The sequence below is a fragment of the Carica papaya genome, chromosome 5 (assembly GCF_054855325.1).
Source record: "Carica papaya isolate Zhongbai chromosome 5, ASM5485532v1, whole genome shotgun sequence".
Taxonomy (NCBI): Eukaryota; Viridiplantae; Streptophyta; class Magnoliopsida; order Brassicales; family Caricaceae; genus Carica; species Carica papaya.
In genome coordinates, this window is record NC_142313.1 from 31,869,529 (window position 1) to 31,889,466 (window position 19,938).

Consider the following 19,938-nt stretch of genomic DNA (forward strand, 5'->3'; position numbering starts at 1 on the left):
TTCTATCAGAACTCCGTAGGTAAGGGTGCTTGGGCGAGAGTAGTACTAGCATGGGTTACCTCCTGCGAAGTCCTTATATTTCACCCATTTTCTTGTGAAGTCCTTATGTTGCACCCATTTTTTTGCAGATGATTCTTTCGACGTTACGCGCGACTTGAATTATGGTCCTCAGGTTTATTCGCAAATGTGAGTCACGGCGGTGTAGCATTTTACTTGATATTAGAACGAGAACGGGAGGTGCAGTGCGCACGCACAATGAAACAAATGACGGAAGGGGGAAGAAAGGGAATGAGTTTATGAATTTGCAGCGCGAAATTAAATAGGTGCGATCATACCAGCACTAATGCACTGGATCCCATCAGAACTCCGCAGTTAAGTGTGCTTGAGCGAGATTAGTAGTCGGATGGGTGACCTCCTGGGAAGTTCTCGTGTCGCACCAATTTTTTTTCAGAAGGGTCGTTCGACGTTACGCGTGTCTAGAACTAGGGTCCGCTGGTTTATACGCAAATGTGAGTCAAGAAGCGGGGGCATTTTAATCGATATTAGAACGAGAAGGAGAGATGAATTGTGAACGCACACGGAAACAAATGACGGGAGGGGGAAGAAAGGAGAAGGAGTGTATGTATTTGCAGCGCAAAATTAAACAGGTGCGATCATACCAGCACTAAAGATCCGGATCCCATCAGAACTTCGTAGTTAAGTGTGCTTGGGCGAGAGTAGTACTCGGATGGGTGTCCACCTGGGAAGCCCTCGTGTTGCACCTATTTTTTTTTCGGATGGGTTGTTCGACGTTACGCACGAATGGAATTATAAACCGCTGGTTCATTTGCAAAGGTGAGTCGCGGTGCCGGGGCATATTACTTGATATTAGAACGATAAAGAGAGATGCAGAGTGCACGCACAAGGAAACAAATGACGGGAGAGGGGATGGAAGGAGAAAGAGTGTATGTATTTGCAGTGCAGAATGAAACATGAGGGATCATACCAGCACTAATGCAACGGATTCTATCAGAACTCCGCAGTTAAGGGTGCTTGGGCAAGAAAAGTACTCGGATGGGTGACCTCCTGGGAAGTCCTTATATTTCACCCATTTTCTTGGGAGGTCCTCGTGTTGCACCCATTTTTTTGTAGATGATTCTTTCGACGTTACGCGCAACTTGATTTATGGTCCGCAAGTTTATTCGCAAATGTGAGTCACGGTGCCGTGGCATTTTACTTGATATTAGAACGAGTTCGGGAGGTGCAGAGCGAACGCACGAGGAAACAAATGACGGGAGGAGGAAGAAAAGAGAAGGAGTGTATGTATTTAAAACGCAAAATTAAACAAGTGGCATCATAACAGTACTAATACACTGGATCCCATCAGAACTCTGCAGTTAAGCGTGCTTGGGCGAGAGTAGTACTCGGATGGGTGACCTCTTGAAAAGTCCTCGTATCGCAACAATTTTTTTTCAGATGGGTCGTTCGACGTTACGCGCGACTAGAACTATGGTCCGCTGGTTTATACGCAAATGTGAGTCAAGAATCAGGGACATTTTAATCGATATTAGAACGAGAAGGAGAGGTGCAGTGTGAACGCACAAGGAAACAAATGATGGGAGGGGGGGAGGGAAGGAGTGTATGTATTTTCAGCACGAAATTAAACAGGTGCGGTCACACCAGAATAAATGCACCGGATCCCATCAGAACTCCGCAGTTAAGTGTGCTTTGGCGAAAGTAGTACAATGATGGGTTACCTCGTGGGAAGTTCTTGTGTTGCACCCATTTTCTGTTTTTCAGATGTGCCGTTCGACGTTACGCGCGACTTTAATTATGGTCCGCAGATTTATTCGCAAATGTGAGTCACGGCGTTGTGGCACTTTACTTGATATTTGAACGAGAACGAGAGGTGCAGTGTGCACGCACAAGGAAACAAATGACGGGAGGGGGAAGAAAGGGGAATGAGTGTATGTATTTGCAGCTCGAAATTAAACAGGTGCGATCATACAAGCACAAATGCACCGGATCCCATCAGAACTCCGCAGTTAAGTGTGCTTTGGCGAAAGTAGTACAATGATGGATTACCTCGTGGGAAGTTCTTGTGTTGCACCCATTTTCTGTTTTTCAGATGTGCCGTTCGACGTTACGCGCGACTTTAATTATGGTCCGCAGATTTATTCGTAAATGTGAGTCACGGCGTTGTGGCATTTTACTTGATATTTGAACGAGAACGAGAGGTGCAGTGTGCACGCACAAGGAAACAAATGACGGGAGGGGGAAGAAAGGAGAAGGAGTTTATGTATTTGCAGCGCAAAATTAAACAGGTGCGATCATACCGGCACTAATGCACCAGATCCCATCAGAACTCCGCAGTTAAGTTAACTTGGGCGAGAGTAGTACTCGGATGGGTGACCTCTTGGGAAGTCCTCGTGCCGCACTAATTTTTTTTCAGACGGGTCGTTCGACGTTATGCACGACTGGAACTAGGGTCCACTGGTTTATACGCAAATGTGAGTCAAGAAGCAGGGGCATTTTAATCGATATTAGAACGAGAAGGAGAGATGCAGAGTGCACGCACAAGGAAACAAATGACGGGATGGGGGATGGAGGGAGAAAAAGTGTATGTATTTGCAGCGCAGAATGAAACAGGAGCAATCATACCAGCACCAATGCAACGGATTCTATCAGAACTCCACAAGTTAAGGGTGTTTGGGCGAGAGTAGCACTAAGATGGGTGACCTCCTGCGAAGTCCTTATATTTCATCCAGTTTCTTAGGAAGTGCTCGTGTTGCACTCATTTTTTTACAGATGATTCTTTCGACGATACGTGCGACTTGAATTATGGTCCTCAGGTTTATTCGCAAATGTGAGTCACGGCACCGTAGCATTTTACTTTATATTAGAACGAGCACGGGAGGTGCAGTGCGCACGCACAAGGAAACAAATGACGAGAGGGGGAAGAAAGGAGAAGGAGTTTATGTATTTACAGCGCGGAATTAAACGGGTGCGATCATACCAGCACTAATGCACCGGATCCCATCAGAACTCCGCACTTAAGTGTGCTTGAGCGAGAGTAGTACTCGGATTGGTGACCTCTGGGGAAGTACTCGTGTCGCACCAATTTTTTTTCAGACGGGTCGTTCGACGTTACGCGCGGCTGGAACAAGGGTCCGCTGGTTTATACGCAAATGTGAGTCAAGAAGCAGAGGCATTTTAATCGATATTAGAACGAGAAGGAGAGGTGCAGGGTGAATGCACAAGGAAACAATTGATGGGAGGGGGAGGGAAGGAGAAGGAGTGTATGTATTTTCAGCACGAAATGAAACAGGCGCGATCATACCAGCACTAATGCAACGGATTCTATCAGAACTCCGTAGGTAAGGGTGCTTGGGCGAGAGTAGTACTAGCATGGGTTACCTCCAGCGAAGTCCTTATATTTCAACCATTTTCTTCTGAAGTACTCGTGTTGCACCCATTTTTTTGCAGACGATTCTTTCGACGTTACGCGCGACTTGAATTATGGTCCTCAGGTTTATTCGCAAATGTGAGTCACGGCGCCGTTGCATTTTACTTGATATTAGAACGAGAACGGGAGGTGCAGTGCGCACGTACAAGGAAACAAATGACGGGAGGGGGAAGAAAGGGGAATGAGTGTATGTATTTGCAGCGCGAAATTAAACAGGTGCGATCATACAAGCACAAATGCACCGGATCCCATCAGAACTCCGCAGTTAAGTGTGCTTTGGCGAAACTAGTACAATGATGGGTTACCTCGTGGGAAGTTCTCGTGTTGCACCCATTTTCTTTTTTTTAGATATGCCGTTCGACGTCACGCGCGATTTTAATTATGGTCCGCAGATTTATTCGCAAATGTGAGTCACGGCGTTGTGGCATTTTACTTGATATTTGAACGAGAACGAGAGGTGCAGTGTGCACGGACAAAGAAACAAATGACAGGAGGGGGAAGAAAGGAGAAGGAATTTATGTATTTGCAGCGCAAAATTAAACAAGTGCGATCATACCAGCACTAATGCATCGGATCCCATCAGAACTCCGCAGTTAAGTGTGCTTGGGCGAGAGTAGTACTCGGATGGGTGACCTCTTGGGAAGTTCTCGTGCCGCACTAATTTTTTTTTCAGACGGGTCGTTCGACGTTATGCGCGACTGGAACTAGGGTCAACTGGTTTATACGCAAATGTGAGTCAAGAAGCAGGGGCATTTTAATCGATATTAGAACGAGAAAGAGAGATGCAGAGTGCACGCACAAGGAAACAAATGACAGGAGGGGGGATGGAGGGAGAAAAAGTGTATGTATTTGCAGCGCAGAATGAAACAGGAGCAATCATACCAGCACCAATGCAACGGATTCTATCAGAACTCCGCAAGTTAAGGGTGTTTGGGCGAGAGTAGCACTAAGATGGGTGACTTCCTGCGAAGTCCTTATATTTCACCAATTTTCTTAGGAAGTCCTCGTGTTGTACCTATTTTTTTACAGATGATTCTTTTGACGATACGCGCGACTTGAATTATGGTCCACAGGTTTATTCGCAAATGTGAGTCACGGCTCCGTAGCATTTTACTTGACATTAGAACGAGCACAGGAGGTGCAGTGCGCATGCACAAGGAAACAAATGACGGGAGGGGGAAGAAAGGATAAGGAGTTTATGTATTTACAGTGCGGAATTAAACGGGTGCGATCATACCAGCACTAATGCACCTAATCCAATCAGAACTCCGCAGTTAAGTGAGCTTGGGCGAGAGTAGTACTCGGATGGGTGACCTCTTGGGAAGTCTTCGTGTCGCACCAATTTTTTTTCGACGTTACGCGCGACTGGAACTAGGGTCCGCTGGTTTATACGCAAATGTGAGTCAAGAATCATGGGCATTTTAATCGATATTAGATCGAGAAAAAGAGGTGCAGTTTGAACGCACAAAGAAACAAATGATGGGAGGGGGGGAGGGAGGAAGGAGTGTATGTATTTTCAGCACGAAATTAAACAGGTGCGGTCACACCAGCACAAAAGCACCGGATCCCATCAGAACTCCGCAGTTAAGTGTGCTTTGGCGAAAGTAGTACAATGATGGGTTACCTCCTGGGAAGTTCTCGTGTTGCACCCATTTTTTTTTCAGATGTGCCATTCGACGTTACGCGCGACTTGAATTATGGTCCTCAGGTTTATTCGCAAATGTGAGTCACGGCGCCGTGGCATTTTACTTGATATTAGAACGAGAACGGGAGGTGCAGTGCGCACGCACAAGGAAACAAATGACGGGAGGGGGAAGAAAGGGGAATGAGTTTATATATTTGCAGCGTGAAATTAAATAGTTGCGATCATACCAGCACTAATGCACCGGATCCCGTTAGAACTCCGCAATGAAGTATGCTTGGGCGAGATTAGTACTCGGATGGGTGACCTCCTGGGAAGTCCTCGTGTCGCACAAATTTTTTTCCAGACGGGTCGTTCGACGTTACGCGCGTCTGGAACTAGGGTCCGCTGGTTTATACGCAAATGTGAGTCAAGAAGCAGGGGCATTTTAATCGATATTAGAACGAGAATGAGAGGTGAAGTGTGAACGCACAAGGAAACAAATGACGGGAGGGGGAAGAAAGGAGAAGGAGTGTATGTATTTGCAGCGTGAAATTAAACAGGTGCGATCATACCAGCACTAAAGCTCCGGATCCCCTCAGAACTCCGCAGTTAAGTGTGCTTGGGCGAGGGTAGTACTCGGATGGGTTGTTCGACGTTACGCGCGAATGGAATTATAAACTACTGGTTCATTTGCAAAGGTGAGTCACGGTGCCGGGGCATATTACTTGATATTAGAACGAGAAAGAGAGATGCAGAGTGCATGCACAAGGAAAGAAATGACGGGAGGGGGGATGGAAGGAGAAAGAGTATATGTATTTGCAGTGCAGAATGAAACATGTGGATCATACCAGCACTAATGCAACGGATTCTATCAGAACTCCGCAGTTAAGGGTGCTTGGACGAGAAAAGTACTCAGATGGGTGACCTCCTGCGAAATCCTTATATTTCACCAATTTTCTTGGGAGGTCCTCGTGTTGCACCCATCTTTTTGCATATGATTCTTTCGACGTTACGCGCGACATGATTTATGGTCCGCAGGTTTATTCGCAAATGTGAGTCACGGCGCCGTGGCATTTTACTTGATATTAGAACAAGTACGGGAGGTGCAGTGCGCACGAACAAGGAAACAAATGACGGGAGGAGGAAGAAAAGAGAAGGAGTGTATGTATTTGAAGCGCAAAATTAAACAAGTGGCATCATACTAGCACTAATGCACCGGATCCCATCAGAACTCTGCAGTTAAGTGTGCTTGGGTGAGAGTAGTACTCGGATGGGTGACCTCTTGGGAAGTCCTCCTAATGCAATAATTTTTTTTAAGATGGGTCGTTCGAAGTTACGCGCGACTGGAACAATGGTCCGCTGGTTTATAGAAAATTGTGAGTCAAGAATCAGGGGCATTTTAATCGATATTAGAACGAGAATGAGAGGTACAGTGTGAACGCACAAGGAAACAAATGATGGGAGGGGGGGAGGGAAGAAGGAGTGTATGTATTTTCAGCACGAAATTAAACAGGTGCGGTCACACTAGCACAAATGCACCGGATCCCATCAAAACTCCGCAGTTAAGTGTGCTTTGGCGAAAGTGGTACAATAATGGGTTACCTCCTAGGAAATTCTCGTGTTGCACCAATTTTCTTTTTTTCAGATGTGTCGTTCGACGTTACGCGCGACTTTAATTATGGTCCGCAGATTTATTCGCAAATGTGAGTCACGACGCCGTGGCATTTTACTTGATATTTGAACGAGAACGAGAGGTGCAGTGCGCACGCACAAGGAAACAAATGACAGGAGGGGGAGGAAAGGCGAAGGACTTTATGTATTTGCAGCGCGAAATTAAACAGGTGCGATCATACCATCACTAATGCACCGGATCCCATCAGAACTCCGCAGTTAAGTGTGCTTGGGCGAGAGTAGTACTCGAATGGGTGACCTCCTGGGAAGTCCTCATGTCGCACTAATTTTTTTTTCAGACGGGTCGTTCGACGTTACGCGCGACTAGAACTAGGGTCCACTGATTTATACGCAAATGTGAGTCAAGAAGCAAGGGCATTTTAATTGATATTAGAACGAGAATGAGAGGTGAAGTGTGAACGCACAAGAAAACAAATGACGGGAGTGGGAAGAAAGGAGGAGTGCATGTATTTGCAGCGCGAAATTAAATAGGTGCGATCATACCAGCACTAAGGCTCCGGGTCCCATCAGAACTCCGCAGTTAAGTGTGCTTGGGCGAGAGTAGTACTCGGATGGGTGACCACTTGGGAAGCCCTCGTGTTGCACCTATTTTTTTTCGGATAGGTTGTTCGACGTTACGCTCAAATGGAATTATGAACCGCTGGTTCATTTGCAAATGTGAGTCACGGTGCCGGGGCATATTACTTGATATTAGAACAAGAAAGAGAGATGCAGAGTGCACGCACAAGGAAACAAATGACGGAGGGGGGATGGAAGGAGAAAGAGTGTATGTATTTGCAGTGCAGAATGAAACATGAGGGATCATACCAGCACTAATACAACGGATTCTATCAGAACTCCGTAGTTAAGGGTGCTTGGGCGAGAAAAGTACTCGGATGGGTGACCTCCTACGAAGTCCTTACATTTCACCCATTTTCTTGGGAGGTCCTCGAGTTGCACCCGTCTTTTTGCAGATGATTCTTTCGACGTTACGTTCGACTTTAATTATGGTCCGCAGGTTTATTTGCAAATTTGAGTCATGGCGCCGTGGCATTTTACTTGATATTAGAACGAGTACGGGAGGTGCAGTGTCCACGCACAAGGAAACAAATGACGGAAGGAGGAAGAAAAGAGAAGGAATGTATGTATTTGAAGCGCAAAATTAAACAAGTGGCATCATACCAGCACTAATGCACTGGATCCCATCAGAACTCTACAGTTAAGTGTGCTTGGGCGAGAGTAGTACTCGGATGGGTGACCTCTTGAGAAGTCCTTGTATTGCAACAATTTTTTTTAAGATTGGTCGTTCGACGTTACGCGCGACTGGAACTATGGTCCGCTGGTTTATACGCAAATGTGAGTCAAGAATCAGGGGCATTTTAATCGATATTAGAACGAGAAGGAGAGGTGCAGTGTGAACGCACAAGGAAACAAATGATGGGAGGGGGGGAGGGAAGAAGGAGTGTATGTATTTTCAGCACGAAATTAAACAGGTGCGGTCACACCAGCACAAATGCACCGGATCCCACCAGAACTCTGCAGTTAAGTGTGCTTTGGCGAAAGTAGTACAATGATGGGTTACCTCCTGGGAAGTTCTTGTGTTGCACCCATTTTTTTTTTCAGATATTCCGTTCGACGTTACGCGCGACTTTAATTATGGTCCGCAAATTTATTCGCAAATGTGAGTCACGACGCCGTGTCATTTTACTTGATATTTGAACGAGAACGACAGGTGCAGTGCGCACGCACAAGGAAACAAATGACGGGAGGGGGAAAAAAGGAGAAGGAGTTTATGTATTTGCAGTGCAGAATTAAATAGGTGCGATCATACCAGCACTAATGAACCGGATCCCATCAGAACTCCGCAGTTAAGTGTGTTTGGGCGAGAGTAGTACTCGGATGGGTGACCTCTTGGGAAGTCGTCGTGTCGCACCAATTTTTTTTCAGACGGGTCGTTCGACGTTACGCGCGACTGGAAATAATGTGAGTCAAGAAGCAAGGTCATTTTAATCGATATTAGAACGAGAAGGAGAGGTGCAGTGTGAACGCACAAGGAAACAATTGATGGGAGGGGGAGGGAAAGAGAAGGAGTGCATGTATTTTCAGCACAAAATGAAACATGAGGGATCATAACAGCACTAATGCAACGGATTCTATCAGAACTCCGTAGGTAAGGGTGCTTGGGCGAGAGTAGTACTAGCATGGGTTACGTCCTATGAAGTCCTTATATTTCACCCATTTTCTTGTTAAGTCCTCGTGTTGCACCCATTTTTTTGTAGATGATTCTTTCGACGTTACGCGCGACTTGAATTATGGTCCTCAGGTTTATTCGCAAATGTGAGTCACGGCGCCGTGGCATTTTACTTGATATTAGAACGAGAACGGGAGGTGCAGTGCGCACGCACAAGGAAACAAATGACGGGAGGGGGAAGAAAGGGGAATTAGTTTATGTATTTGCAGCGCGAAATTAAACTGGTGCGATCACACCAGCACTAATGCACCGGATCCCATCAGAACTCCGCAGTTATATGTGCTTGGGTGAGATTAGTACTCGGATGGGTGACCTCCTGGGAAGTCCTCGTGTCGCACCAATTTTTTTTAGACGGGTCGTTCGACGTTACGCGCGTCTGGAACTAGGGTCTGCTGGTTTATACGCAAATGTGAGTCAAGAAGCAGGGGCATTTTAATCGATATTAGAACGAGAATGAGAGGTGAAGTGTGAACGCACAAGGAAATAAATGACGCGAGGGCGAAGAAAGGAGAAGGAGTGTATGTATTTACAGTGCGAAATTAAACAGGTGCGATCATACCAGCACTAAAGCTCCGGATCCTATCAGAACTCCGCAGTTAAGTGTGCTTGGGCGAGAGTAGTACTCAGATGGGTGACCACATGGGAAGCCTTCGTGTTGCACCTATTTTTTTTTGGATGGGTTGTTCGACGTTACGCGCGAATGAAATTATAAACCACTGGTTCATTTGCAAAGGTGAGTCACGGTGCCGAGGCATATTACTTGATATTAGAACGAGAAAGAGAGATGCAGAGTGCACGCACAAGGAAACAAATGACGGGAGGGAGAAGAAAGGGGAAGGAGTTTATATATTTGAAGCGCAAAATTAAACAAGTGGCATCATACCAGCACTAATGCACTGGATCCCATCAGAACTCTGCAGTTAAGTGTGCTTGGGCGAGAGTAGTACTCGGATGGGTGACCACTTGGGAAGTCCTCGTGTTGAACCCATCTTTTTGCAGATGATTCTTTCGACGTTACGCGCGACTTGATTTATGGTCCGCAGGTTTATTCGCAAATGTGAGTCACGGCGCCGTGGCATTTTACTTGATATTAGAACGAGTACGGGAGGTGCAGTGCGCACGCATAAGGAAACAAATGACGGGAGGTGGAAGAAAAGAGAAGGAGTGTATGTATTTGAAGCGCAAAATTAAATAAGTGGCATCATACCAGCACTGATGCACTGGATCCCATCAGAACTCTGCAGTCAAGTGTGCTTGGTCGAGAGTAGTACTCGGATGGGTGACCTCTTGGGAAGTCCTCGTATCGCAATAATTTTTTTTCAGATGGGTAGTTCGAGGTTACGCGCGACTGGAACTAAGGTCCGCTGGTTTATACGCAAATGTGAGTCAAGAATCAGGGGCATTTTAATCGATATTAGAACGAGAAGGAGAGGTGCAGTGTGAACGCACAAGGAAACAAATGATGGGAGGGGAGGAGGGAAGAAGGAGTGTATGTATTTTCAGCTCGAAATAAAACAGGTGCGGTCACACCAGCACAAATGCACCGGATCTTATCAGAACTCCGCAGTTAAGTGTGCTTTGGCGAAAGTAGTACAATGATGGGTTACTTCCTGGGAAGTTCTCGTGTTGCACCCATTTTCTTTTTTTCAGATGTGTCGTTCGATGTTACGCGCGACTTTAATTATGGTCCGCATATTTATTCGCAAATGTGAGTCACGGCGCCGTGGCATTTTACTTGATATTTGAAAGAGAACGAGAGGTACAGTGCGCACGCACAAGGAAACAAATGGCGGGAGGGGGAAGTAAGGGGAAGGAGTTTATGTATTTGCAGCGCGAAATTAAACAGGTGCGATCATACCAGCACTAATGCATCGGATCCCACCAGAACTTCGCAGTTAAGTGTGTTTGGGTGAGAGTAGTACTCGGATGGGTGACCTCCTGGGAAGTCCTTGTGTCGCACTAATTTTTTTTTTCAGACGAGTCGTTCGAGGTTACGCGCGACTGGAACTAGGGTCCACTAGTTTATATGCAAATGTGAGTCAAGAAGCAGGGGCATTTTAATCGATAGTAGAACGAGAAGGAGAGATGCAGAGTGCACGCACAAGGAAACAAATGACGGGAGGGGGGATGGAGGGAGAAAAAGTGTATGTATTTGCAGCGCAGAATGAAACATGACCACTCATACCAGCACCAATGCAACGGATTCTATCAGAACTCTGCAAGTTAAGGGTGCTTCGGCGAGAGTAGCTCTAAGATGGGTGACCTCCTGTGAAGTCCTTATATTTCACCCATTTTCTTAGGAAGTCCTCGTGTTGCACCTATTTTTTTGCAGATGATTCATTCGACGATACGCGCAACTTGAATTATGGTCCTCAGGTTTATTCGCAAATGTGAGTCACGGCATCGTAGCATTTTACTTGATATTAGAACGAGCACGGGAGGTGCAGTGCGCACGCACAAGGAAACAAATGACGGGAGGGGGCAGAAAGGAGAAGGAGTTTATGTATTTGCAGCACGGAATTAAAAGGGTGCGATCATACCAGCACTAATGCACCGGATCCCATCAGAACTCCGTAGTTAAGTGTGCTTGGGAGAGAGTAGTACTCGGATGGGTGACCTCCTGGGAAGTCCTCGTGTCGCACCAATTTTTTTTCAGACGGGTCGTTCGACGTTACGCGCGACTGGAACTAGGGTCCGCTGGTTCATACGCAAATGTGAGTCAAGAAGCAGTGGCATTTTAATCGATATTAGAACGAGAAGGAGAGGTGCAGTGTGAACGCACAAGGAAACAATTGATGGGAGGGGGAGGGAAGGAGAAGAAGTGTATGTATTTTCAGCACGAAATGAAACAGGTGCGATCATACCAGCACTAATGGAACAGATTCTATCAGAACTCCGTAGGTAAGGGTGCTTGGGCGAGAGTAGTACTAGCATGGGTTACCTCCTGCGAAGTCCTTATATTTCACCCATTTTCTTGTGAAGTTCTCGTGTTGCACCCATTTTCTTTTCTTCAGAAGTGCCGTTCGACGTTACACGCGACTTTGATTATGGTCCGCAGATTTATTCGCAAATGTGAGTCACGGCGCCGTGGCATTTTACTTGATACTTGAACGAGAACGAGAGGTGCAGTGCGCACGCACAAGGATAAAAATGACTTGAGGGGGAAGAAAGGAGAAGGAGTTTATGTATTTACAGCGTGTAATTAAACAGGTGCGATCATACCATCACTAATGCACCGGATCTCATCAGAACTCTGCAGTTAAGTGTGCTTGGGCGAGAGTAGTACTCGGATGGGTGACCTCTTGGGAAATTCTCATGTCGCACTAATTTTTTTTTTCAGACGGGTCGTTCGACGTTACGCGCGACTGGAACTAGGGTCTGCAGGTTTATACGCAAATGTGAGTCAAGAAGCAGGTGCATTTTAATCGATATTAGAACGTTAAGGAGAGATGCAAAGTGCACGCACAAGGAAACAAATGACGGGAGGGGGGATGAAGGGAGAAAAAGTGTATGTATTTGAAGCGCAGAATGAAACATGAGCAATCATACTAGCACCAATGCAACGGATTCTATCAGAACTCCGCAAGTTAAGGGTGCTTGGGCGAGAGTAGCACTAGGATGGGTGACCTCCTGCGAAGTCGTTATATTTCACCCATTTTCTTAGGAAGTTCTCGTGTTGCACCAATTTTTTTGCAGATGATTCTTTCGACGATACGCGCGACTTGAATTATGGTCCTCAGGTTTATTCGCAAATGTGAGTCACGGCACCATAGCATTTTACTTGATATTTGAACGAGAACGTGAGGTGCAGTGCGCACGCACAAGGAAACAAATGACGGGAGGGGGAAGAAAGGAGAAGGAGTTTATGTATTTGCAGCGCAAAGTTAACCGGGTGCGATCATACCAGCACTAATGCACCGGATCCCATCAGAACTCTGCAGTTAAGTGTGCTTGGGTGAGAGTAGTACTCGGATAGGTGACCTCCTGGGAAGTCCTCGTGTCGCATCAATTTTTTTTCAGACGGGTCGTTCAACGTTACGCGCGTCTGGAACTAGAGTCCGCTGGTTTATACGCAAATGTGAGTCAAGAAGCAGGGGCATTTTAATTGATATTAGAACGAGAATGAGAGGTGAAGTGTGAACGCACAAGGAAACAAATGACGGGAGGGGGATGGAGGGAGAAAAAGTGTATGTATTTGAAGCGCAGAATGAAACATGAGCAATCATACCAGCACCAATGCAATGCATTCTATCAGAACTCCTCAAGTTAAGGGTGCTTGGGCGAGAGTAGCACTAGGATGGGTGACCTCCTGCGAAGTCCTTATATTTCACCCATTTTCTTAGGAAGTTCTCGTGTTGCACCCATTTTTTTGCAGATGATTCTTTCGATGATACGCGCGACTTGAATTATGGTCCTCAGGTTTATTCGCAAATGTGAGTCACGGTACCGTAGTATTTTACTTGATATTAGAACGAGCACGGGAGGTGCAGTGCGCACGCACAAGGAAAGAAATAATGGGAGGGGGAAGAAATGAGAAGTAGTTTATGTATTTGCAGCGCGGAATTGAATGGGTGCGATCATACCAGCACTAATGCAGTGGATCCCATCAGAACTCTGCAGTTAAGTGTGCTTGGGTGAGAGTAGTACTCAGATGGGTGACCTCTTGGGAAGTCCTCGTATCGCAACAATTTTTTTTCAGATGGGTCGTTCAACGTTACGCACGACTGGAACTATGGTCCGCTGATTTATACGCAAATGTGAGTCAAGAAGCAGGGGCATTTTAATCGATATTAAAACGGGAAGGAGAGATGCAGAGTGCACGCACAAGGAAACAAATAACGGGAGGGGGGATGGAGGGAGAAAAAGTGTATGTATTTGAAGCGCAGAATGAAACATGAGCAATCATACCAGCACCAATGCAACGCATTCTATCAGAACTCCTCAAGTTAAGGGTGCTTGGGCGAGAGTAGCACTAGGATGGGTGACCTCCTGCGAAGTCCTTATATTTCACCCATTTTCTTAGGAAGTTCTCGTGTTGCACCCATTTTTTTGCAGATGATTCTTTCGACGATACGCGCGACTTGAATTATGGTCCTCAGGTTTATTCGTAAATGTGAGTCACGACACTGTAGTATTTTACTTGATATTAGAACGAGCACGGGAGGTGCAGTGCGCACGCACAAGGAAAGAAATGATGGGAGGGGGAAGAAAGGAGAAGGAGTTTATGTATTTGCAGCGCGGAATTGAATGTGTGCGATCATACCAGCACTAATGCAGTGGATCCCATCAGAACTCTGCAGTTAAGTGTGCTTGGGCGAGAGTAGTACTCGGATGGGTGACCTCCTGGGAAGTCTTTGTGTCGCACTAATTTTTTTTCAGACAGGTCGTTCGACGTTACGCGCGACTGGAACTATGGTCCGCTAGTTTATACGCAAATGTGAGTCAAGAAGCAGGGACATTTTAATCGATATTAGAACGAGAAGGAGAGGTGCAGTGTGAACGCACAAGAAAACAATTGATGGGAGGGGGAGGGAAGGAGAAGGAGTGTATGTATTTTCAGCACGAAATGAAACAGGTGCGATCACACCTGCACTAATGCATCGGATTCTATCATAACTCTGTAGGTAAGGGTGCTTGGGCGAGAGTAGTACTAGCAAGGGTTACCTCCTGCGAAGTCCTTATATTTCACCCATTTTCTTGTGAAGTCCTCGTGTTGCACCCATTTTTTTGCAGATGATTCTTTCATCGTTACGCGCGACTTGAATTATGGTCCTCATGTTTATTCGCAAATGTGAGTCACGGCACTGTAGAATTTTACTTGATATTAGAACGAGAACGGGAGCTACAGTGCGCACGCACAAGGAAACAAATGACGGGAGGGGGACGAAAGGGGAATGAGTTTATGTATTTGCAGCGCGAAATTAAATAGGTGCAATCATTTCAGCACTAATGTACCGGATCCCATCAGAACTCTGCAGTGAAGTGTGCTTGGGCGAGATTAGTACTCGGATGGGTGACCTCCTGGGAAGTCCTCATGTCGCACCAATTTTTTTTCAGACGGGTCGTTCGACGTTACGCGCGTCTGGAACTAGGGTCCGCTGGTTTATACGCAAATGTGAGTCAAGAAGCAGGGGCATTTTAATCGATATTAGAACGAGAATGAGAGGTGAAGTGTGAACGCACAAGGAAACAAATGACGGGAGGGGGAAGAAAGGAGAAGGAGTGTATGTATTTGCAGCGCGAAATTAAACAGGTGCGATCACACCAGCACTAAAGCTCCGGATCCCATCAGAACTCCGCAGTTAAGTGTGCTTGGGCGAGAGTAGTACTCGGATTGGTGAACACTTGAGAAGCCCTCGTGTTGCACATATTTTTTTTTGAATGGGTTGTTCGACGTTACGCGCGAATGGAATTATAAACCGTTGGTACATTTGCAAAGGTGAGTCACGGTGCCGGGGCATATTACTTGATATTAGAACGAGAAAGAGAGATGCAGAGTGCACGTACAAGGAAACAAATGATGGGAGGGGGGATGGAAGGAGAAAGAGTGTATGTATTTGCAGTGCAGAATGAAACATGAGGGATCATACCAGTACTAATGCAACAGATTCTATCAGAACTCCGCAGTTAAGGGTGCTTGGGCAAAAAAAGTACTTGGATGGGTGACCTCCTGCGAAGTCCTTATATTTCACCCATTTTCTTGGGAGGTCCTCGTGTTGCACCCGTCTTTTTGCAGATGATTCTTTCGACGTTATGCGCGAATTGATTTATGGTCCGCAGGTTTATTCACAAATGTGAGTCACGGCGCCGTGGCATTTTACTTGATATTAGAACGAGTACAGGAGGTGCAGTGCGCACGCACAAGGAAACAAATGACAGGATGAGGAAGAAAAGAAAAGGAGTGTAGGTATTTGAAGCGCAAAATTAAACAAGTGGCATCATACCAACACTAATGCACTGGATCCCATCAGAACTCTGCAGTTTAGTGTGCTTGGGAGAGAATAGTACTCGGATGGGTGACCTCTTGGGAAGTCCTCGTATCGCAACAATTTTTTTTTAGATGGGTCATTCGACGTTACACGCGACTGGAACTTTGGTCAGCTGGTTTATACGCAAATGTGAGTCAAGAATCATGGGCATTTTAATCGATATTAGAACGAGAAGGAGAGGTGCAGTGTGAACGCACAAGGAAACAAATGATGGGAGGGGGGGAGGGAAGAAGGAGTGTATGTATTTTCAGCACGAAATTAAACAGGTGCGGTCACACCAGCACAAATGCACCTGATCCCATCAGAACTCCGCAGTTAAGTGTGCTTTGGCGAAAGTAGTACAATGATGGGTTACCTCCTGGGAAGTTCTCGTGTTGCACCCATTTTCTTTTTTTCAGATGTGCCGTTCGACGTTACGCGTGACTTTAATTATGGTCCGCAGATTTATTCGCAAATGTGAGTCACGGCGCCGTGGTATTTTACTTCATATTTGAACGAGAACGAGAGGTGCAGTGCGCACGCACAAGGAAACAAATGACGGGAGGGGGAAGAAAGGAGAAGGAGTTTATGTATTTGCAGCGCGGAATTAAACGGGTGCGGTCATACCAGCACTAATGCACCGGATCCCATCAGAACTCCGTAGTTAAGTGTGCTTGGGCGAGAGTAGTACTCGGGTGGGTGACCTCTTGGAAAGTCCTCGTGTCGCACCAATTTTTTTTCAGATGGGTCGTTCGAAGTTATGCGCGACTGGAACTATAATCTGCTGGTTTATACGCAAATGTGAGTCAAGAATCTGGGCCATTTTAATCGATATTAGAACGAGAAAAAGAGGTGCAGTGTGAATGCACAAGGAAATAAATGATGGGAGGGGGGGAGGGAAGAAGGAGTGTATGTATTTTCAGCATGAAATTAAACAGGTGCGGTCACACCAGCACAAATGCACCGGATCCCATCAGAACTCCGCAGTTAAGTGTGCTTTGACGAAAGTAGTACAATGATGGGTTACCTCCTGGGAAGTTCTCGTGTTGCACCCATTTTCTTTTTTTCACATGTGCCGTTCGACGTTACGCGCGACTTTTATTATGTTCCGCAGATTTATTCGCAAATGTGAGTCACGGCGCTGTGGCATTTTACTTGATATTTGAACGACAACGAGAGGTGTAGTGCGCACGCACAAGGAAACAAATGACGGGAGGGGGAAGAACGGAGAAGTAGTTTATGTATCTGCAGCGTAAACTTAAACGGGTGCGATCAAACCAGCACTAATGCACCAGATCCCATCAGAACTCCGCAGTTAAGTGTGCTTGGGCGAGAGTAGTACTTGGATGGGTGACCTCCTGGGAAGTCCTCGTGTCGCACTAATTTTTTTTTTCAGACGGGTTGTTCGACGTTACGCGCGACTAGAACTAGGGTCCACTGGTTTATACGCAAATGTGAGTCAAGAAGCAGGGGCATTTTAATCGATATTAGAATGAGAAGGAGGGATGCAGAGTGCACGCACAAGGAAACAAATGACGGGAGGGGGGATAGAGGGAGAAAAAGTTTATGTATTTGCAGCGCAGAATGAAACATGAGCAATCATACCAGCACCAATGCAACGGATTCTATCAGAACTCCGAAAGTTAAGGGTGCTTGGGCGAGAGTAGCACTAGGATGGGTGACCTCCTGCGAAGTCGTTATATTTCACCCATTTTCTTAGGAAGTCCTCGTGTTGCACCCATTTTTTTGCAGATGATTTTTTTGACGTTACGCGCGCTTGAATTATAGTCCTCAGGTTTATTCGCAAATGTGAGTCACGGCGCTGTAGCATTTTACTTGATATTAGAACGAGAACGGGAGCTGCAGTGCGCACGCACAAGGAAACAAATGACGAGAGGGGGACGAAAGGGGAATGAGTTTATGTATTTGCAGCGGGAAATTAAACAGGTGCAATCATTCCAGCAGTAATGCACCGGATCCCATCAGTACTCCGTAGTTAAGTGTGCTTGGGCGAGAGTAGTACTCGGATGGGTGACCTCTTGGGAAGTCCTCGTGTCGCACCAATTTTTTTTCAGACGGGTCGTTCGACGTTACGCGCGACTGGAACTAGGGTCCGCTGGTTTATACGCAAATGTGAGTCAAGAAGCAGGGGCATTTTAATCGATTTTAGAACGAGAATGAGAGGTGAAGTGTGAACGCAGAAGGAAACAAATGACCGGAGGAGGAAGAAAAGAGAAGGAGTGTATGTATTTGAAGCAGGGGCATTTTAATCGATATTAGAACGAGAAGGAGAGATGCAGAGTGCACGCACAAGGAAACAAATGACGGGAGGGGGGATGGAAGGAGAAAAAGTGTATGTATTTGCAGCGCAGAATGAAACATGAGCAATCATACCAGCACCAATGCAACGGATTCTTTCAGAACTCCGCAAGTTAAGGGTGCTTGGACGAGAGTAGCACTAGGATGGGTGACCTCCTGCGAAGTCCTTATATTTCACCCATTTTCTTAGGAAGTCCTCGTGTTGCACCCATTTTTTTCCAGATGATTCTTTCGACGATATGCGCGACTTGAATTATGGTCCTCAGGTTTATTCGCAAATGTGAGTCACGGCACTGTAGCATTTTACTTGATATTATAACGAGCACTGGCGGTGCAGTGCGCACCCATAAGGAAAGAAATGACGGGAGGGGGAAGAAAGGGGAATGAGTTTATGTATTTGCAGCGCGAAATTAAACAGGTGCGATCATACCAGCACTAATGCTCCGGATCCCATCAGAACTCTGCAGTTAAGTGTGCTTGGGCGAGATTAGTACTCGGATGGGTGACCTCCTGGAAAGTCCTCGTGTCGCACCAATTTTTTTTCAGACGGGTCGTTCGACGTTACGCGAGTCTGGAACTAGGGTCCGCTGGTTTATAAGCAAATGTGAGTCAAAAAGCAGGGGCATTTTAATCGATATTAGAACGAGAAGGAGAGATGAAGTGTGAACGCACAAGGAAACAAATGACGGAGGGGGAAGAAAGGAGAAGGAGTGTATGTATTTGCAGCGTGGAATTAAACAGGTGCGATCATACCAGCACTAAAGCCTCGGATCCCATCCGAACTCCGCAGTTTGGTGTGCTTGGGCGAGAGTAGTACTCGGATGGGTGACCACTTGGCAAGCCCTCGTGTTGCACCTTTTTTTTCTCGGATGGGTTGTTCGACGTTACGCGCGAATGAATTATAAATCGCTGGTTCATTTGCAAAGGTGAGTCACGGTGCCGGGGCATATTACTTGATATTAGAACGAGAAAGAGAGGTGCAGAGTGCACGCACAAGGAAACAAATGACAGGTGGGGGGATGGGAGGAGAAAGAGTATATGTATTTGCAGTGCAGAATGAAACATGAGGGATCATACCAGCACTAATGCAACAGATTCTATTAGAACTCCGCAGTTAAGGGTGCTTGGGCGAGAAAAGTACTCGGATGGGTGACCTCCTGCGAATTCTTTATATTTCACCCATTTTCTTGGGAGGTCCTCGTGTTGCACCCATCTTTTTGCAGATGATTCTTTCGACGTTACACGCGACTTGATTTATGGTCCGCAGGTTTATTCGCAAATGTGAGTCACGGCGCCGTGGCATTTTACTTGATATTAGAACGAGTACGGGAGATGTAGTGCGCACGCACAAGGAAACAAATAACGGGAGGAGGAAGAAAAGAGAAGGAGTGTATGTATTTGAAGCGTAAAATTAAACAAGTGGCATCATACCAGCACTAATGTACTGGATCCCATCAGAACTCTGCAGTTAAGGGTGCTTGGGCGAGAGTAGTACTCGGATGGGTGACCTCTTGGGAAGTCCTCGTATCGCAATAATTTTTTTTCAGATGGGTTGTTCGACATTATGTGCGACTGGAACTATGGTCCGCTGGTTTATACGCAAATGTGAGTCAAGAACTAGGGGCATTGTAATCGATATTCGAACGAGAAGGAGAGGTGC

At 46.2% G+C, this 19,938-nt stretch overlaps 6 non-coding genes and 35 pseudogenes across 6 annotated transcripts; all 41 read left to right on the forward strand.

Moving 5' to 3' along the window:
* The first annotated feature begins 321 nt into the window (after positions 1-321).
* Positions 322-440, forward strand: LOC148265440 (5S ribosomal RNA; annotated as a pseudogene).
* Positions 441-645: 205 nt separating this feature from the next.
* On the forward strand, positions 646-764 carry LOC148265441 (5S ribosomal RNA; annotated as a pseudogene).
* A 207-nt stretch (positions 765-971) lies between these two features.
* LOC148265442 (5S ribosomal RNA) lies at positions 972-1,090 on the forward strand (annotated as a pseudogene).
* Positions 1,091-1,326: 236 nt separating this feature from the next.
* Positions 1,327-1,444, forward strand: LOC148265443 (5S ribosomal RNA; annotated as a pseudogene).
* A 201-nt stretch (positions 1,445-1,645) lies between these two features.
* Positions 1,646-1,764, forward strand: LOC148265444 (5S ribosomal RNA; annotated as a pseudogene).
* A 209-nt stretch (positions 1,765-1,973) lies between these two features.
* Positions 1,974-2,092, forward strand: LOC148265445 (5S ribosomal RNA; annotated as a pseudogene).
* A 209-nt stretch (positions 2,093-2,301) lies between these two features.
* Positions 2,302-2,420, forward strand: LOC148265446 (5S ribosomal RNA; annotated as a pseudogene).
* A 561-nt stretch (positions 2,421-2,981) lies between these two features.
* On the forward strand, positions 2,982-3,100 carry LOC148265447 (5S ribosomal RNA; annotated as a pseudogene).
* Positions 3,101-3,659: 559 nt separating this feature from the next.
* On the forward strand, positions 3,660-3,778 carry LOC148265448 (5S ribosomal RNA; annotated as a pseudogene).
* A 209-nt stretch (positions 3,779-3,987) lies between these two features.
* LOC148265449 (5S ribosomal RNA) lies at positions 3,988-4,106 on the forward strand. The gene has a single exon (XR_015820326.1). It is a non-coding gene; the product is annotated as a 5S ribosomal RNA (ribosomal RNA).
* A 562-nt stretch (positions 4,107-4,668) lies between these two features.
* On the forward strand, positions 4,669-4,787 carry LOC148265450 (5S ribosomal RNA; annotated as a pseudogene).
* A 191-nt stretch (positions 4,788-4,978) lies between these two features.
* On the forward strand, positions 4,979-5,097 carry LOC148265451 (5S ribosomal RNA; annotated as a pseudogene).
* Positions 5,098-5,303: 206 nt separating this feature from the next.
* Positions 5,304-5,422, forward strand: LOC148265452 (5S ribosomal RNA; annotated as a pseudogene).
* An 836-nt stretch (positions 5,423-6,258) lies between these two features.
* LOC148265453 (5S ribosomal RNA) lies at positions 6,259-6,376 on the forward strand (annotated as a pseudogene).
* Positions 6,377-6,580: 204 nt separating this feature from the next.
* Positions 6,581-6,699, forward strand: LOC148265454 (5S ribosomal RNA; annotated as a pseudogene).
* Positions 6,700-6,908: 209 nt separating this feature from the next.
* LOC148265455 (5S ribosomal RNA) lies at positions 6,909-7,027 on the forward strand (annotated as a pseudogene).
* Positions 7,028-7,230: 203 nt separating this feature from the next.
* On the forward strand, positions 7,231-7,349 carry LOC148265456 (5S ribosomal RNA). Its single transcript, XR_015819960.1, has one exon. It is a non-coding gene; the product is annotated as a 5S ribosomal RNA (ribosomal RNA).
* A 560-nt stretch (positions 7,350-7,909) lies between these two features.
* On the forward strand, positions 7,910-8,027 carry LOC148265457 (5S ribosomal RNA; annotated as a pseudogene).
* Positions 8,028-8,231: 204 nt separating this feature from the next.
* On the forward strand, positions 8,232-8,350 carry LOC148265458 (5S ribosomal RNA; annotated as a pseudogene).
* Positions 8,351-8,557: 207 nt separating this feature from the next.
* Positions 8,558-8,676, forward strand: LOC148265459 (5S ribosomal RNA; annotated as a pseudogene).
* Positions 8,677-9,213: 537 nt separating this feature from the next.
* LOC148265460 (5S ribosomal RNA) lies at positions 9,214-9,332 on the forward strand (annotated as a pseudogene).
* Positions 9,333-9,536: 204 nt separating this feature from the next.
* On the forward strand, positions 9,537-9,655 carry LOC148265461 (5S ribosomal RNA). The gene has a single exon (XR_015820562.1). It is a non-coding gene; the product is annotated as a 5S ribosomal RNA (ribosomal RNA).
* Positions 9,656-9,863: 208 nt separating this feature from the next.
* LOC148265462 (5S ribosomal RNA) lies at positions 9,864-9,980 on the forward strand (annotated as a pseudogene).
* Positions 9,981-10,185: 205 nt separating this feature from the next.
* LOC148265463 (5S ribosomal RNA) lies at positions 10,186-10,303 on the forward strand (annotated as a pseudogene).
* A 204-nt stretch (positions 10,304-10,507) lies between these two features.
* Positions 10,508-10,626, forward strand: LOC148265464 (5S ribosomal RNA; annotated as a pseudogene).
* A 209-nt stretch (positions 10,627-10,835) lies between these two features.
* LOC148265465 (5S ribosomal RNA) lies at positions 10,836-10,954 on the forward strand (annotated as a pseudogene).
* Positions 10,955-11,517: 563 nt separating this feature from the next.
* LOC148265466 (5S ribosomal RNA) lies at positions 11,518-11,636 on the forward strand. The gene has a single exon (XR_015820318.1). It is a non-coding gene; the product is annotated as a 5S ribosomal RNA (ribosomal RNA).
* A 563-nt stretch (positions 11,637-12,199) lies between these two features.
* LOC148265467 (5S ribosomal RNA) lies at positions 12,200-12,318 on the forward strand (annotated as a pseudogene).
* Positions 12,319-12,881: 563 nt separating this feature from the next.
* Positions 12,882-13,000, forward strand: LOC148265468 (5S ribosomal RNA; annotated as a pseudogene).
* Positions 13,001-13,560: 560 nt separating this feature from the next.
* On the forward strand, positions 13,561-13,679 carry LOC148265469 (5S ribosomal RNA; annotated as a pseudogene).
* Positions 13,680-14,240: 561 nt separating this feature from the next.
* Positions 14,241-14,359, forward strand: LOC148265470 (5S ribosomal RNA; annotated as a pseudogene).
* Positions 14,360-14,918: 559 nt separating this feature from the next.
* LOC148265471 (5S ribosomal RNA) lies at positions 14,919-15,037 on the forward strand (annotated as a pseudogene).
* A 205-nt stretch (positions 15,038-15,242) lies between these two features.
* Positions 15,243-15,361, forward strand: LOC148265472 (5S ribosomal RNA; annotated as a pseudogene).
* Positions 15,362-16,244: 883 nt separating this feature from the next.
* Positions 16,245-16,363, forward strand: LOC148265473 (5S ribosomal RNA; annotated as a pseudogene).
* Positions 16,364-16,572: 209 nt separating this feature from the next.
* On the forward strand, positions 16,573-16,691 carry LOC148265474 (5S ribosomal RNA). Its single transcript, XR_015820329.1, has one exon. It is a non-coding gene; the product is annotated as a 5S ribosomal RNA (ribosomal RNA).
* Positions 16,692-16,895: 204 nt separating this feature from the next.
* On the forward strand, positions 16,896-17,014 carry LOC148265475 (5S ribosomal RNA; annotated as a pseudogene).
* Positions 17,015-17,223: 209 nt separating this feature from the next.
* LOC148265476 (5S ribosomal RNA) lies at positions 17,224-17,342 on the forward strand. Its single transcript, XR_015820629.1, has one exon. It is a non-coding gene; the product is annotated as a 5S ribosomal RNA (ribosomal RNA).
* Positions 17,343-17,904: 562 nt separating this feature from the next.
* On the forward strand, positions 17,905-18,023 carry LOC148265477 (5S ribosomal RNA; annotated as a pseudogene).
* Positions 18,024-18,694: 671 nt separating this feature from the next.
* LOC148265478 (5S ribosomal RNA) lies at positions 18,695-18,813 on the forward strand (annotated as a pseudogene).
* A 204-nt stretch (positions 18,814-19,017) lies between these two features.
* LOC148265479 (5S ribosomal RNA) lies at positions 19,018-19,136 on the forward strand (annotated as a pseudogene).
* Positions 19,137-19,696: 560 nt separating this feature from the next.
* On the forward strand, positions 19,697-19,814 carry LOC148265480 (5S ribosomal RNA; annotated as a pseudogene).
* Positions 19,815-19,938: the final 124 nt, after the last annotated feature.